The following is a 10241-nucleotide window of genomic DNA, read 5'->3' as shown; positions in this document are numbered from 1 at the left end:
AGCAAAGCGCTCTGCACAAAGCGCCGGTCCCGTCTACCCCGGGCTGCACAAACTCATGAAATGCGTCCGCAGCTTAGAGAGGCGGCTCCAGCGGGGGAATCCGTGGGGAAACTTAACGCGATGAGATATAAAATACATATATATATGTGTGTGTGATGAGATCTAGAATACAGAAGCAAAGTGACCAAATAGACTTCTAACGCTATCCAGATGGGCTAGCTCAGGGCGACCAGGTGGCACAGGCTGGCATCAGGAGACTCGGGATCGGCTCTGGCTTCAGATAGTCGGCACCCACACAAAGTAACTGGCCCGTGGAACCTGGAGCAACTTTACCCCAATGGCTTTAAAAAGAATATTGGCTATTTCAATTTCAAGATTGGTCCGGTGTTCCGCTGAGCGATGTTTCACAGATAACACTCCAGGTTTGTTCTTGATCTGGTCGGACAGGAAGACAGCTCTGGAGGGGTTAATAATCTTACTTTATTCTGGTCTAGCCTTCTCAAAAGGGGTTGCTGATAATGGGGGCACCAACTGCTACAGCATTCCCTAATCACCTTTCTTGCAGGGGTCAGTGAGAATACAGTAGGAGCTTCAATGCTGTGGGATCCTCTAAACCTCAATGGGGGCTGGTTGAAACAAGCACAGATTTCCCCCAAGCCTTGATGGGGGCTGGTCAAGGTGCACACAGCATTACACTGTCCTATTCCCCCGGGGGTTCCCTACTCACTGACCAGTGCCCACTTGCTTCATAGGGCAACAGACAAAGAGGGCACATTATCAGCAATAGCCTCACAGGGTAACTTCAGCAGTACTGTCATTCAGTGTAAGTGTAGTAAGTATCACATTATGTCACCCCAGTATCTCACTTTGCAATCTCAGTAGGACTGCCTATCACTGAATCTAGGCATTGCTATCTAGGAGCCTTGCAGCTATTCTGTGAGTTATTATCTAACACCTGGAAACTAGAGGTTGCCATGAACATAGATCTTGGGAAACTAAACTCTGAGATAGAATAACAAAATCCTCCTTATGAAACATCATTCTCTACTTTCCAAAATTAAAAGCAACAAATGAGTTGCTTTACAACCCAAAAAATTCTTCCAATAGCTGCATCTAGCATAGAAATTTACACTTTGTTGAATCTCTCTCATAGCCATACACAAATTTGATGACCAAAAGACTAAAAGCATGCAAAAACACCTGCAGAATTTAGTTTTCTTGACATTAAAACTTGATTGAAAATTTTAATTGGGCTTATCTTTTATATTTCAGTGTATATTTAATAGGGTAGTGCTCACAGCTTACTGTAATCCTATCCCTTTTATAAAATACATAAAATTTAGAGCTAGAAAGATTTTGGATATTATCTGATCCAACCCAGTACTTTACACAGGAGAAAACTACGCCCAATGAGGTGGAGCGACTTGCCCCAGGTCATAAAGCTAAATACTCCCCATAATCAGGATTCAAACCCAGGTGCTCACCTCCAAAGTCCATGTATGGTTTTTTCACAACTGCATATCACTTTTGTTTTTAAAGATTTATTGATGTCTTTGTTTCTTAAGGGGAGCTAGGTGGAGCAGGGGATAGACTGCTGGACCTGGAGTGGTGAAGACTCATCTTCCTGAGTTCAAATGTAACCTAAAAAAAAAAAAATTGACCACAGAAACTTACTAGCTGTGCAACCGTGGGCAGGTCACTTAACCCTGTTTACATCAGTTTCTTCATCTGTAAAATGAGTTGGAGAAGGAAATGGCAAATAGCTTCAGTATTTTTCTCAAGAAAACCCTAAATGGATCACAGAGCTGGATATCACTGAAAAACGATTGAACTTTGTTTTCTTTCCATTACCATCCATAATTTTACCCCAAATTCCCTTCTGTCCCAGAAAGCCACCTCATGACAAATAATAGTTTTAAAGACAAAAGAAAAAATAAACATGAAAAAAATCTGAAATATATGCAAATGTATACTTAATGAACCTCTCACCTCAGAAAAGGTCGAAGTGTCCTCATATAGTCTATTCTTTTGAGCCATACTTATTCTTTAAAATTTTGCAACATTCATTTTTGAGTGTGTGTGTGTTTCTGTTTATATTGCTGTAGTCACTTTGTATATTTTTTCATGGTTCTATTTACTGTACCCTGCATCAATTCACATAGATCTTTCCATGCTGCTCTGTATTGACCCCACTCATCATTTCTTATAGCACAATAATATTTCATTACTTTTATATACTGCAATTTGCTTAGCCATTCCCCAACTGATGGATGTCTAATTTGTTTCCAAATCTTTGCTATCATAATTATATTGCTTCTATATTTTGGTATATATAGATCTTATCAATGGTCTAGTAAGGGAATTTCTAGGTCAAAGGTGAGGGCATTTCACTTTATTTGTAGAATTCCAAATTACTTTCCAGAATGCTTACACTTATTTGCCACTCTACCAACTAGTGTGCTTATCTTCCCACAATTCCTCCAACATTTCTTACTTCTATCTTTGGTCATCTTTGCCAATTTGCAGGATGTGAAGTAAAATCTCAAGGTTATTTTGACTTGCATTTTTCTCAGTGTTCTGGAGCATTTTTTATATAGTTGTCTCACTACTTTTGGTTGGCTTCAAAGTCACATAATTTTAGTACTACATTTGTCCTTTCAAACTGTTCCTCAATAAAAGGAAAGAACTATTAGACAACTTTGACCAAATTGGCCCTGGCAGATCAGTTGATAATAACCTAAGCTACTCCTTACTGACCACTTATTTTTTAAAATTTATTTGTTTTTTATTTATTTATTTTTAGTTTTCAACATTCACTTCCCCAAGATTCTGAGTTCCAAATTTCCTCCCCATCTCTCCCCTCCCCCCACCCCAAGACTGAATTCTGATTACCCTTTCCCTCATCTACCCTCCCTTCTATCCCCCCCCCCTTCTCTTATCCCCTTCCCCTTCAAGTTTCCTGTAGGGCAATATAGATTTCTATACCCCATTGCCTGTGCATTTTATTTCCCAGTTGCATGTAAAAACAATTTTTAACATGCGTTTTTAAAACTTTGAGTTTCAAATTCTCTCCCTTCCTCCCTCCCCACCCACCCTCATTGAGAAGGCAAGCAATTCAATATAGGTTATACAGGAGTAGTCATGTGAAATACTTCCATTATAGTCATGTTGTGAAAGACTAACTAAATTTCCCTCCATCCTATCTTGCACCCCCCCTTTATTCTATTCTCTCTTTATTTATTCTCTCTGAGGTCCTGTCCCTCCTCAACAGGCTTTGCTTCTGATTACCCTCTGCCCCAATCTGTCCTCACTTCTACCATTCCCTCTTCTCTAATCCCCTTCCCCCCTACTTCCCTGTAGGGTAAGATAGATTTCCATACCCAATTGAGTTTGTATGTTATTCCCTCCCCAAGCCAAATCCAATGAGAGTAAGATTCACTCATTCCCTCTCACCTTCCCTCTCTTCCTCCCCATTGTAAAGGCTTTTTCTTGCCTCTTTTTTATGAGATGATTCAATCTATTTTCTCCCTGTCCTTGCACATTCCTCTTTTACCCTTTAATTTTGTTTTTTAGATATCATCCCTTCATATTCAATTCACCCTGTGCCTTCTGCATATATATACATATACATACATACATATATATATAATATACATACACACACACAGTTCAACTTTAATAAGTCCCTTATGATTTTTCTTTCTTGTTTATCTTTTCATGTTTCTCTTGAGTCTTGTATTTGAAAGTCAAATTTTCTCTTCAGTTCTGGTCTTTTCATCAGGAATGCTTGAAAGTCCTCTATTTCACTGAATATCCATTTTTTCTCCTGAGGGATTATATTCAGTTTTTCAGGGTAGGTGATTCTTCATTACAATTCTCACTCCTTTGACCCCCAGAATATCATATTCTAAGCCCTCCAAACCTTTCATGTAGAAGCTGCTAAATCTTGTATTATCCTGATTGTGTTTCCATAATACTTGAATTGTTTCTTTCTGGCTGCTTGCAATATTTTCTCCTTGACCTGGGGACTCTGGAATTTGGCTATAATATTACTTGGAGTTTTCCTTTTGGGATCTCTTTCAGGAGGTGATTAGTGGACTCCCTCAATTTCTATTTTACCCTCTGGTTTCAGAACATCAGGACAACTTAACTTGATAATTTCTTGAAAGATGATATCCAGGCTCTTTTTTTGATCATGGCTTTCAGGTAGTCCATTTTTAAATTATATCTCCTGGATTGTGACCATTCATTTTTAATGAATGACACATATTTAAAAGAATGTTTTGTTGTTGGGTTTATCTTTTTTAAGATTATCAAAAAGTTTAAAATTGGGAGTCTTCTAGTCATTAGACTAATTCATACATATCTCAGATAGTGTTACCTGTGCTTTAATTAATCTGACATTCCAGCTTTCAGCAAATCTTAGCAATAGGTAAAGTGATCATTTTCAGAGCTACAAAAGCAATTGCTGCCATGTTGACAAAAATCAGAGTAGCTGATTTGTCTCATCTTCCAGGGCAATGCTGCCCTTGCTTATCAGAAACTTTCAGTTGAATGAATAAGTGAGTACTACATGCTGTACATGTCAGGTCTTTGCTTTAAATATCCTGCTTTTGCCAAAATTCCCTCCCCAATGTAAAAACTGGAGAATTATCTCCTATCTTTAGAAAATCTCTTTGTCTTACTTTCGTAACTAAGTGGTAAAGACATATTTATGATATATTTGAACAGAAATGCCTAACTGGTATCCCTTTGTCTACTTGGCAGAGCTGTGCTAGGCTCTTCCCAAGTCAAGAATAAGGGATTGATGGGCCATATGATTCTTCTCTCATGGGCTTATGGACCAGCTATAACCTAGCAGCAAAAGGGCATTTTGTATTAGAAATGTCAACCTGTTCTTAATCTTTTCCAGGTTGAACTCCATTTTAAAATTTTCTTACCTTCATTAATATTATGGTATTTCTGGAGCGAAGCAAGGCCAAGAACATGATATAAGTACCTTTCCATCTCTTGATATATCTCCTATTCCTTGGTCTCCTAGCAGGTCTCTGTAAATTGCATGTATTCTGTGCACAGCCAATTAAATACATAACAACTTCCATCTATATAGTGGCTATCAACCTATTAAAAGTTTGGTTAAAGGGGGTGGCTAGGTGGGTAGTGAATTGAATACCAGCCCTGGAGTCAGGAGGACCTGAGTTCAAATCTGACCTCAGACACTTGACACACTTACTAGCCATGTGACCTTGGGCAAGTCTCTTAACCCCAGTTGTCCTGCCCTCTCCCCTCCAAAAAAAAAAGTCTGGTTAAAGGAGACAAACAAATAGTATTATACAGTTACAGTATTTATTCCCTTAAAAACTAGCAGATTTGTACAAGGAGCCAGCCTGAGGAAGACTGATGAACAAAAAGATGAAAAACCTTAAATACATTTTAGAATGAATTCAGGGTAGCTGTGTCACACAAATTTATGATCTCCATAAATGTTTAATCATTGGGTGAGAAAGAAATTTTCTTAATTGAATAAATGGTACATATAATACAAGAGAGTTGACAAAGTGTCAATTAAAATTATGATCCAGGATATCTGTGTTTTCTTTACCATTAACATTCCATAACATAGTATGTGTCCAGAAAATATTAGGATAAGGAAAAGTCCCATTACTCAAGTTAATGCCTCGAGTTAAGGGTCTCATCCTTAAGGGCCATAAAGTAAGCCTCCTCCACTTTGTTGATATAAGGAGAGGTATTCTCCAAGCTCACTCAGAGAGCAAAGACAAATAAGGGTCTGTTTAGAATTTATGATCTCAGGATGCTCTGGAGTTGCTGACACAGAAAAAAGGCATTTTCAAGGCAAGTGAAAGCAGTTTGTTTGATCAATTTAGATTTTGGCCATAATATGATATTTAATGATTATCATGGCTTAATGTTGAAAGGACTTTCTTTATACTAATCATGTGAAGTACTCCAATTACTTTCATTTTTTTTTTAAGCAATTGAGGTTTAGTAACTTGCTCAAGGTTAAACAGCCAGGTGTTTCTGGGTGGGTGCTAAGTGACTGAGCCCAGATTTGATTCCCCAACACTGGGGCTGGTACACTTACTCGCTGTGCTACCTGGCCGCCCCACTTTCATTGTTTTTACAGATGAAGAAATCGAGGTGCAGAGAGGTTAGATGATATATACATAGTTCCAAAACTAATGTCAGAAATGGGATTCAAACCCAGGTTTCCTGGGTCTAAGTCTGGTGCTCTTCTTACTACTATAGTGTTTCCAGTTAAGCAGCCCAAAGCTCTTCCACATGTACCTATAAAATTTATGGCTATGATATAAAATGCTGGCCATCAGAATTCATGTCTCTTATGAAGAGAAGCACTTTCCCAATATCTTAGTATTTGCAGATTCCCAAATATGATGTGGAAATTTTCAAGAATACAAAAGTCCAATAATACACTAGATATAGAATTTTTTCGGTTTTCTAAAGAAGTGGTTCCTAGGCTAAAGAATCCTGGATCCAGGAGTCCATATAGATATAAAGTATGGTGTTAAAAATAATTTTAAATCTTTTAGCGCTAACAGAATATAAAGCATGGGAGTCTTGGTATAGTGAACATCTCAGAGTTAGGAATACCTGGTTAAAGTCAGGCCTCAACACCTACTGTGAGAAATAATTGTTTTACTAAGAATTCCACCTAGCCATGAGAGAATTTAGAAAAAAGATTTTAATTTCACATCATTTTTGATGAGTGATTTTGATGGGGGAGGGGGGGATGGCAATAGGTTTTACAGGGGCTCTGAGGACCAGAGTCCCTGCTGTGCAGTCTAGAATGAATTCAGTAGGCCCAAGAAATCTTGAAGTCAGGATTGTAAAAGTTTATTGTTATGCTTTACAGTGGGAAGGGGTTCTTAGGGAACCTGCAAACTTAAAGAAGTCACAGGTGTAGTTTTAAGGAGTCAAGACAGTAAATCAGATGTCAATTATGCTAACTAGGTGAGTAAGGGTGGGATTAGGGAGGAGTTAAGGAGTGGTCAGTGCTTAAAGGAACATGCACTTTTAATGTCAACTGCACAGGCTTATTTCCCAGAATTCACTGGGAAATAGCCCAAGGGGGTGCTACCTGGAGGTGTGGTTTTAGGCTTGAAACATCACTAAGTCAGCTAGAGGTCAAGACTGACTGAGAAGTGCCTAGTCTGCCACCCATCAGTGTCATGTTTGACAAGATGTATGTTGGGAACCAAGGCTAATGGAGACTCAGTATGTGTATAATTGTCTAAGGAGTTAACCCAAAGATAGTGCATTGAAGGATTCATAGATGCAACTGGCCATTATACTAAAGGGAGATAACATTTGCCTAAGCTAAAATGTTTATAGATAGTTTAGTGAAGGATTCATATGTGTAGCTTGTTATTGTTCCAAGAAGAAATAAACAGTTCATGAGTTGTTGCTGGGCAGAGTGCTGGCAGAGGGAAGGGGCAGAGTTAATGCTCTGAGTCTGGGGAGGGGGAAATGTGATTTTACAGACTGATTTTACAATTTTACAAACTGATATTGCAGACATAGATCCCAAGCACCCCATCAACTTGACCTTTAACCTCTTGCAAAAAAGGGTCACTTCATAGGTGCAAACACACCTTAAGACAGTTAAAAAAGCTTTTTTTTAACCATCTTGATTAGAATTGCCTTTTTTGCCTCTCATTGGTCAGCATTTCAGAGTCCACAGATTATCTGAAAACACCTAAACTCCACTCACTGATTATATCTCTCATTTTCACATTTCAATTCCCCCCCTTTTCATCCTCATATACTTTATTCTTTGTTTAATGAAGAAGATGTCAAACAAAAAAAAATTACTTTTCATCTCCCAATTTTTTTCTGCATCAGAAGCATGAGAAAGGAATTTTCTCTTTTGCTTATGGAACTGACAAAATCTGTGAGTTTGATGTCTTGAACCCAGAATGTCCATGATAAAAAGTTCCATTATCTAAGACCAGGTCTGGGTTAATGGACCTTATCCCTTGTGAGTGGCACCTGGCCTAGACATTCTTTTGATATGCTGGAAAAGACCTTCTCAGAACAAAGGAAAGGAGCCTACCTTTAGATATGATGATTAACGCTCCCCATTCAACTTCCACTACAATAGTTTTGCCATCAGTTTGACTTCTTAGGTTTCATATAATTTCTGTGGAAATAAATTCAATCATCCCTTACACTACCATGTTGTGACCTAAGCAAGTTATAAACTCTCAATGGTTCAGAAAACCAAGACTACTTACCAACTAATTGCAAGTCTGTATTAGTGGAAAGAGCTTACACACTGTACACGTGTAGCCCCTGTGTGGGACAAGATGACCCTTGCCCAAAATAAAATAAGCAGAGATATCTCCAAGTAGAGACAGGAAGGATTTATTTAAGTATTTCTTCTTTCAAGAAGGGCAATCTTACTACCAGAGGAAGTCTGGTACGAGAGGCAAAATACAAAATACAAAGCTTGGTTATGTACCCAAAAAATCATCCTTCCCCCTCCATTCTTTCCTGTTCCTGTTAATTAGGAACTGAGGCTCACAATCTTAATCGCAAAAATCTGCTGGCATTGCAGGGGAAATGTCAGTAATATGAAAAAGCAGAAGGTACATATCTAGCACACATGAAAACAGACAAAATATGTCATTGGTACCAATTTAGACATGAAAGCAGAAGATAAATGTTTTAACAATATCAATATAGATATGAAAGCAGACAATATTTTATGAATCATGGGGATTTTAGGACCTGCCCATAGTTCCAAAGCAGGATTTCCAATTTTATATTTATACAGGTTAGATGGTGGTCAGTGGAAACAAGTCTGGGACATTTGAGCCTGTGGTTAAATTTTCAGGGTCTGTGCTTTCTCCTCCTATGAATTAAGTAAGCTTAGCAAAAACTTCAACTTATGACCAAGGAAGTAAAGCAAGTCCTGGGCTGCGAGCTCAGGCTGTGTAATAGTAATGGAATTTAAAGATCTCCCTGTATTGGCTTGGTTTTTGGATTGATTGTGCTAAAATCCAGAGCTTGTGAATCCCACTTGTGGGATGGATTTGTTGATGTGAAAAGAAAGTGCTGAACTGGGAGGAGCTGGTGATGTAAATTTAGAGAGACACAAGAAAAGAGAGAGGCAGAAGAACTTTTTGGAAGCAGCACCTTGGAGGCAGAGAGAGACTGAGAGGATTGCTGAGGGCCACTTTGAATTGCCCAGGACTTTTGAGAGCTGCCACCCAGAGCTGCCAAGGACTGAGGAGACATGGCTGTTTTGCCGGTACTTTGCCTATTTTGATGTTGTTTTGCCAGATTTGTCCACTGGTGAAAGATAGTCCTGTTGTTGCAGAGGTCTTGGAACCTTGCTGTTGGTTCAGAGCTCCAGAGACTGTTCTGCAGACAGTGAGTGAATTCTGTCCACTGGTGAAGGACAGTGCTGTTGTTGCAGAGGTTCTGGAACCTGGCTGTTGGTTCAGAGCTCCTGAGACTGTTCTGCAGGCAGAGAATGAATTAATGAAGACACTGGCAATGTATCTTGTGGCCTTGCTAAGCTTTGTCTCCCCAGGAACAAAGATTGCTGAGAACTTGCCTCGGGTCAAGATGAATAAAAGACCTCTCTTTGGGTATTAAATGCTGTGCTTAAGCTTGTTGTAACTCTGGGGTAGATGGCCTATTCACCTGTAATCCAAGGGTGGGGAACTTTTGACCTTTTTGTGCTCTGTGATTGAACAAATGAATGTACTTTAGTTATAATTGGAAACTAATCTCCATTTGAGAAGAGGGGTTTTGTGGTTGACTAAATGAATATACAGCCTAGGGGTGGAGTAGTACTTAGAAGAGGGTCTTTTGGATTGATTAAATGAAGGTAATGTCCAGGGGGAGGGTAGTACTTGATTGAATTACACTTGGTAAGTGCTGTATTTTGAATGATGCTATATTTTGATTCTCTCTGTTCTTAATTTTTCACAGAATAAAATGGAGAGCACCTATGCTGGTAGTTTGAGCCTTGGGAAATTGCCTTTGCTTGGCATTACAGGCTGCTAAGTCTTTGGTGCTTTATTACAATTCTTTTTGGATTTCTGGAATATTACCTGAGAAGTTTTCACTTCTTTTTATTCTACTCACCTCCTACTCCAATGTAGTCACAGGCTTAGACCCTTCACCCCCCCCCCAAAAAAAGTAACATGGTTAAGTATAATAGATAAGAACATGTAGATTTTGCAGACCAT

The 10241-nt window shown here is 38.8% G+C and overlaps 2 protein-coding genes across 2 annotated transcripts in view; both read right to left on the bottom strand.

The window, feature by feature from the left end:
- Nucleotides 1-10241, bottom strand: part of CUNH5orf24 (chromosome unknown C5orf24 homolog) — a 228599-nt gene that overhangs the window by 203870 nt on the left and 14488 nt on the right. The gene's annotated exons all lie outside the window — the stretch shown is intronic.
- PCBD2 (pterin-4 alpha-carbinolamine dehydratase 2) overlaps nucleotides 1-10241 on the bottom strand; it is a 290006-nt gene that overhangs the window by 273181 nt on the left and 6584 nt on the right. The window lies entirely within an intron of this gene.

Source organism: Petaurus breviceps, unplaced genomic scaffold, assembly GCF_028583685.1.
Source record: "Petaurus breviceps papuanus isolate PSGF00001 unplaced genomic scaffold, PetGlider_PUasm1.0 189, whole genome shotgun sequence".
Classification (NCBI taxonomy): Eukaryota; Metazoa; Chordata; class Mammalia; order Diprotodontia; family Petauridae; genus Petaurus; species Petaurus breviceps.
Note: the sequence above shows the minus strand (reverse complement) of the source record. Positions and strands in the feature narration are given on the sequence as shown.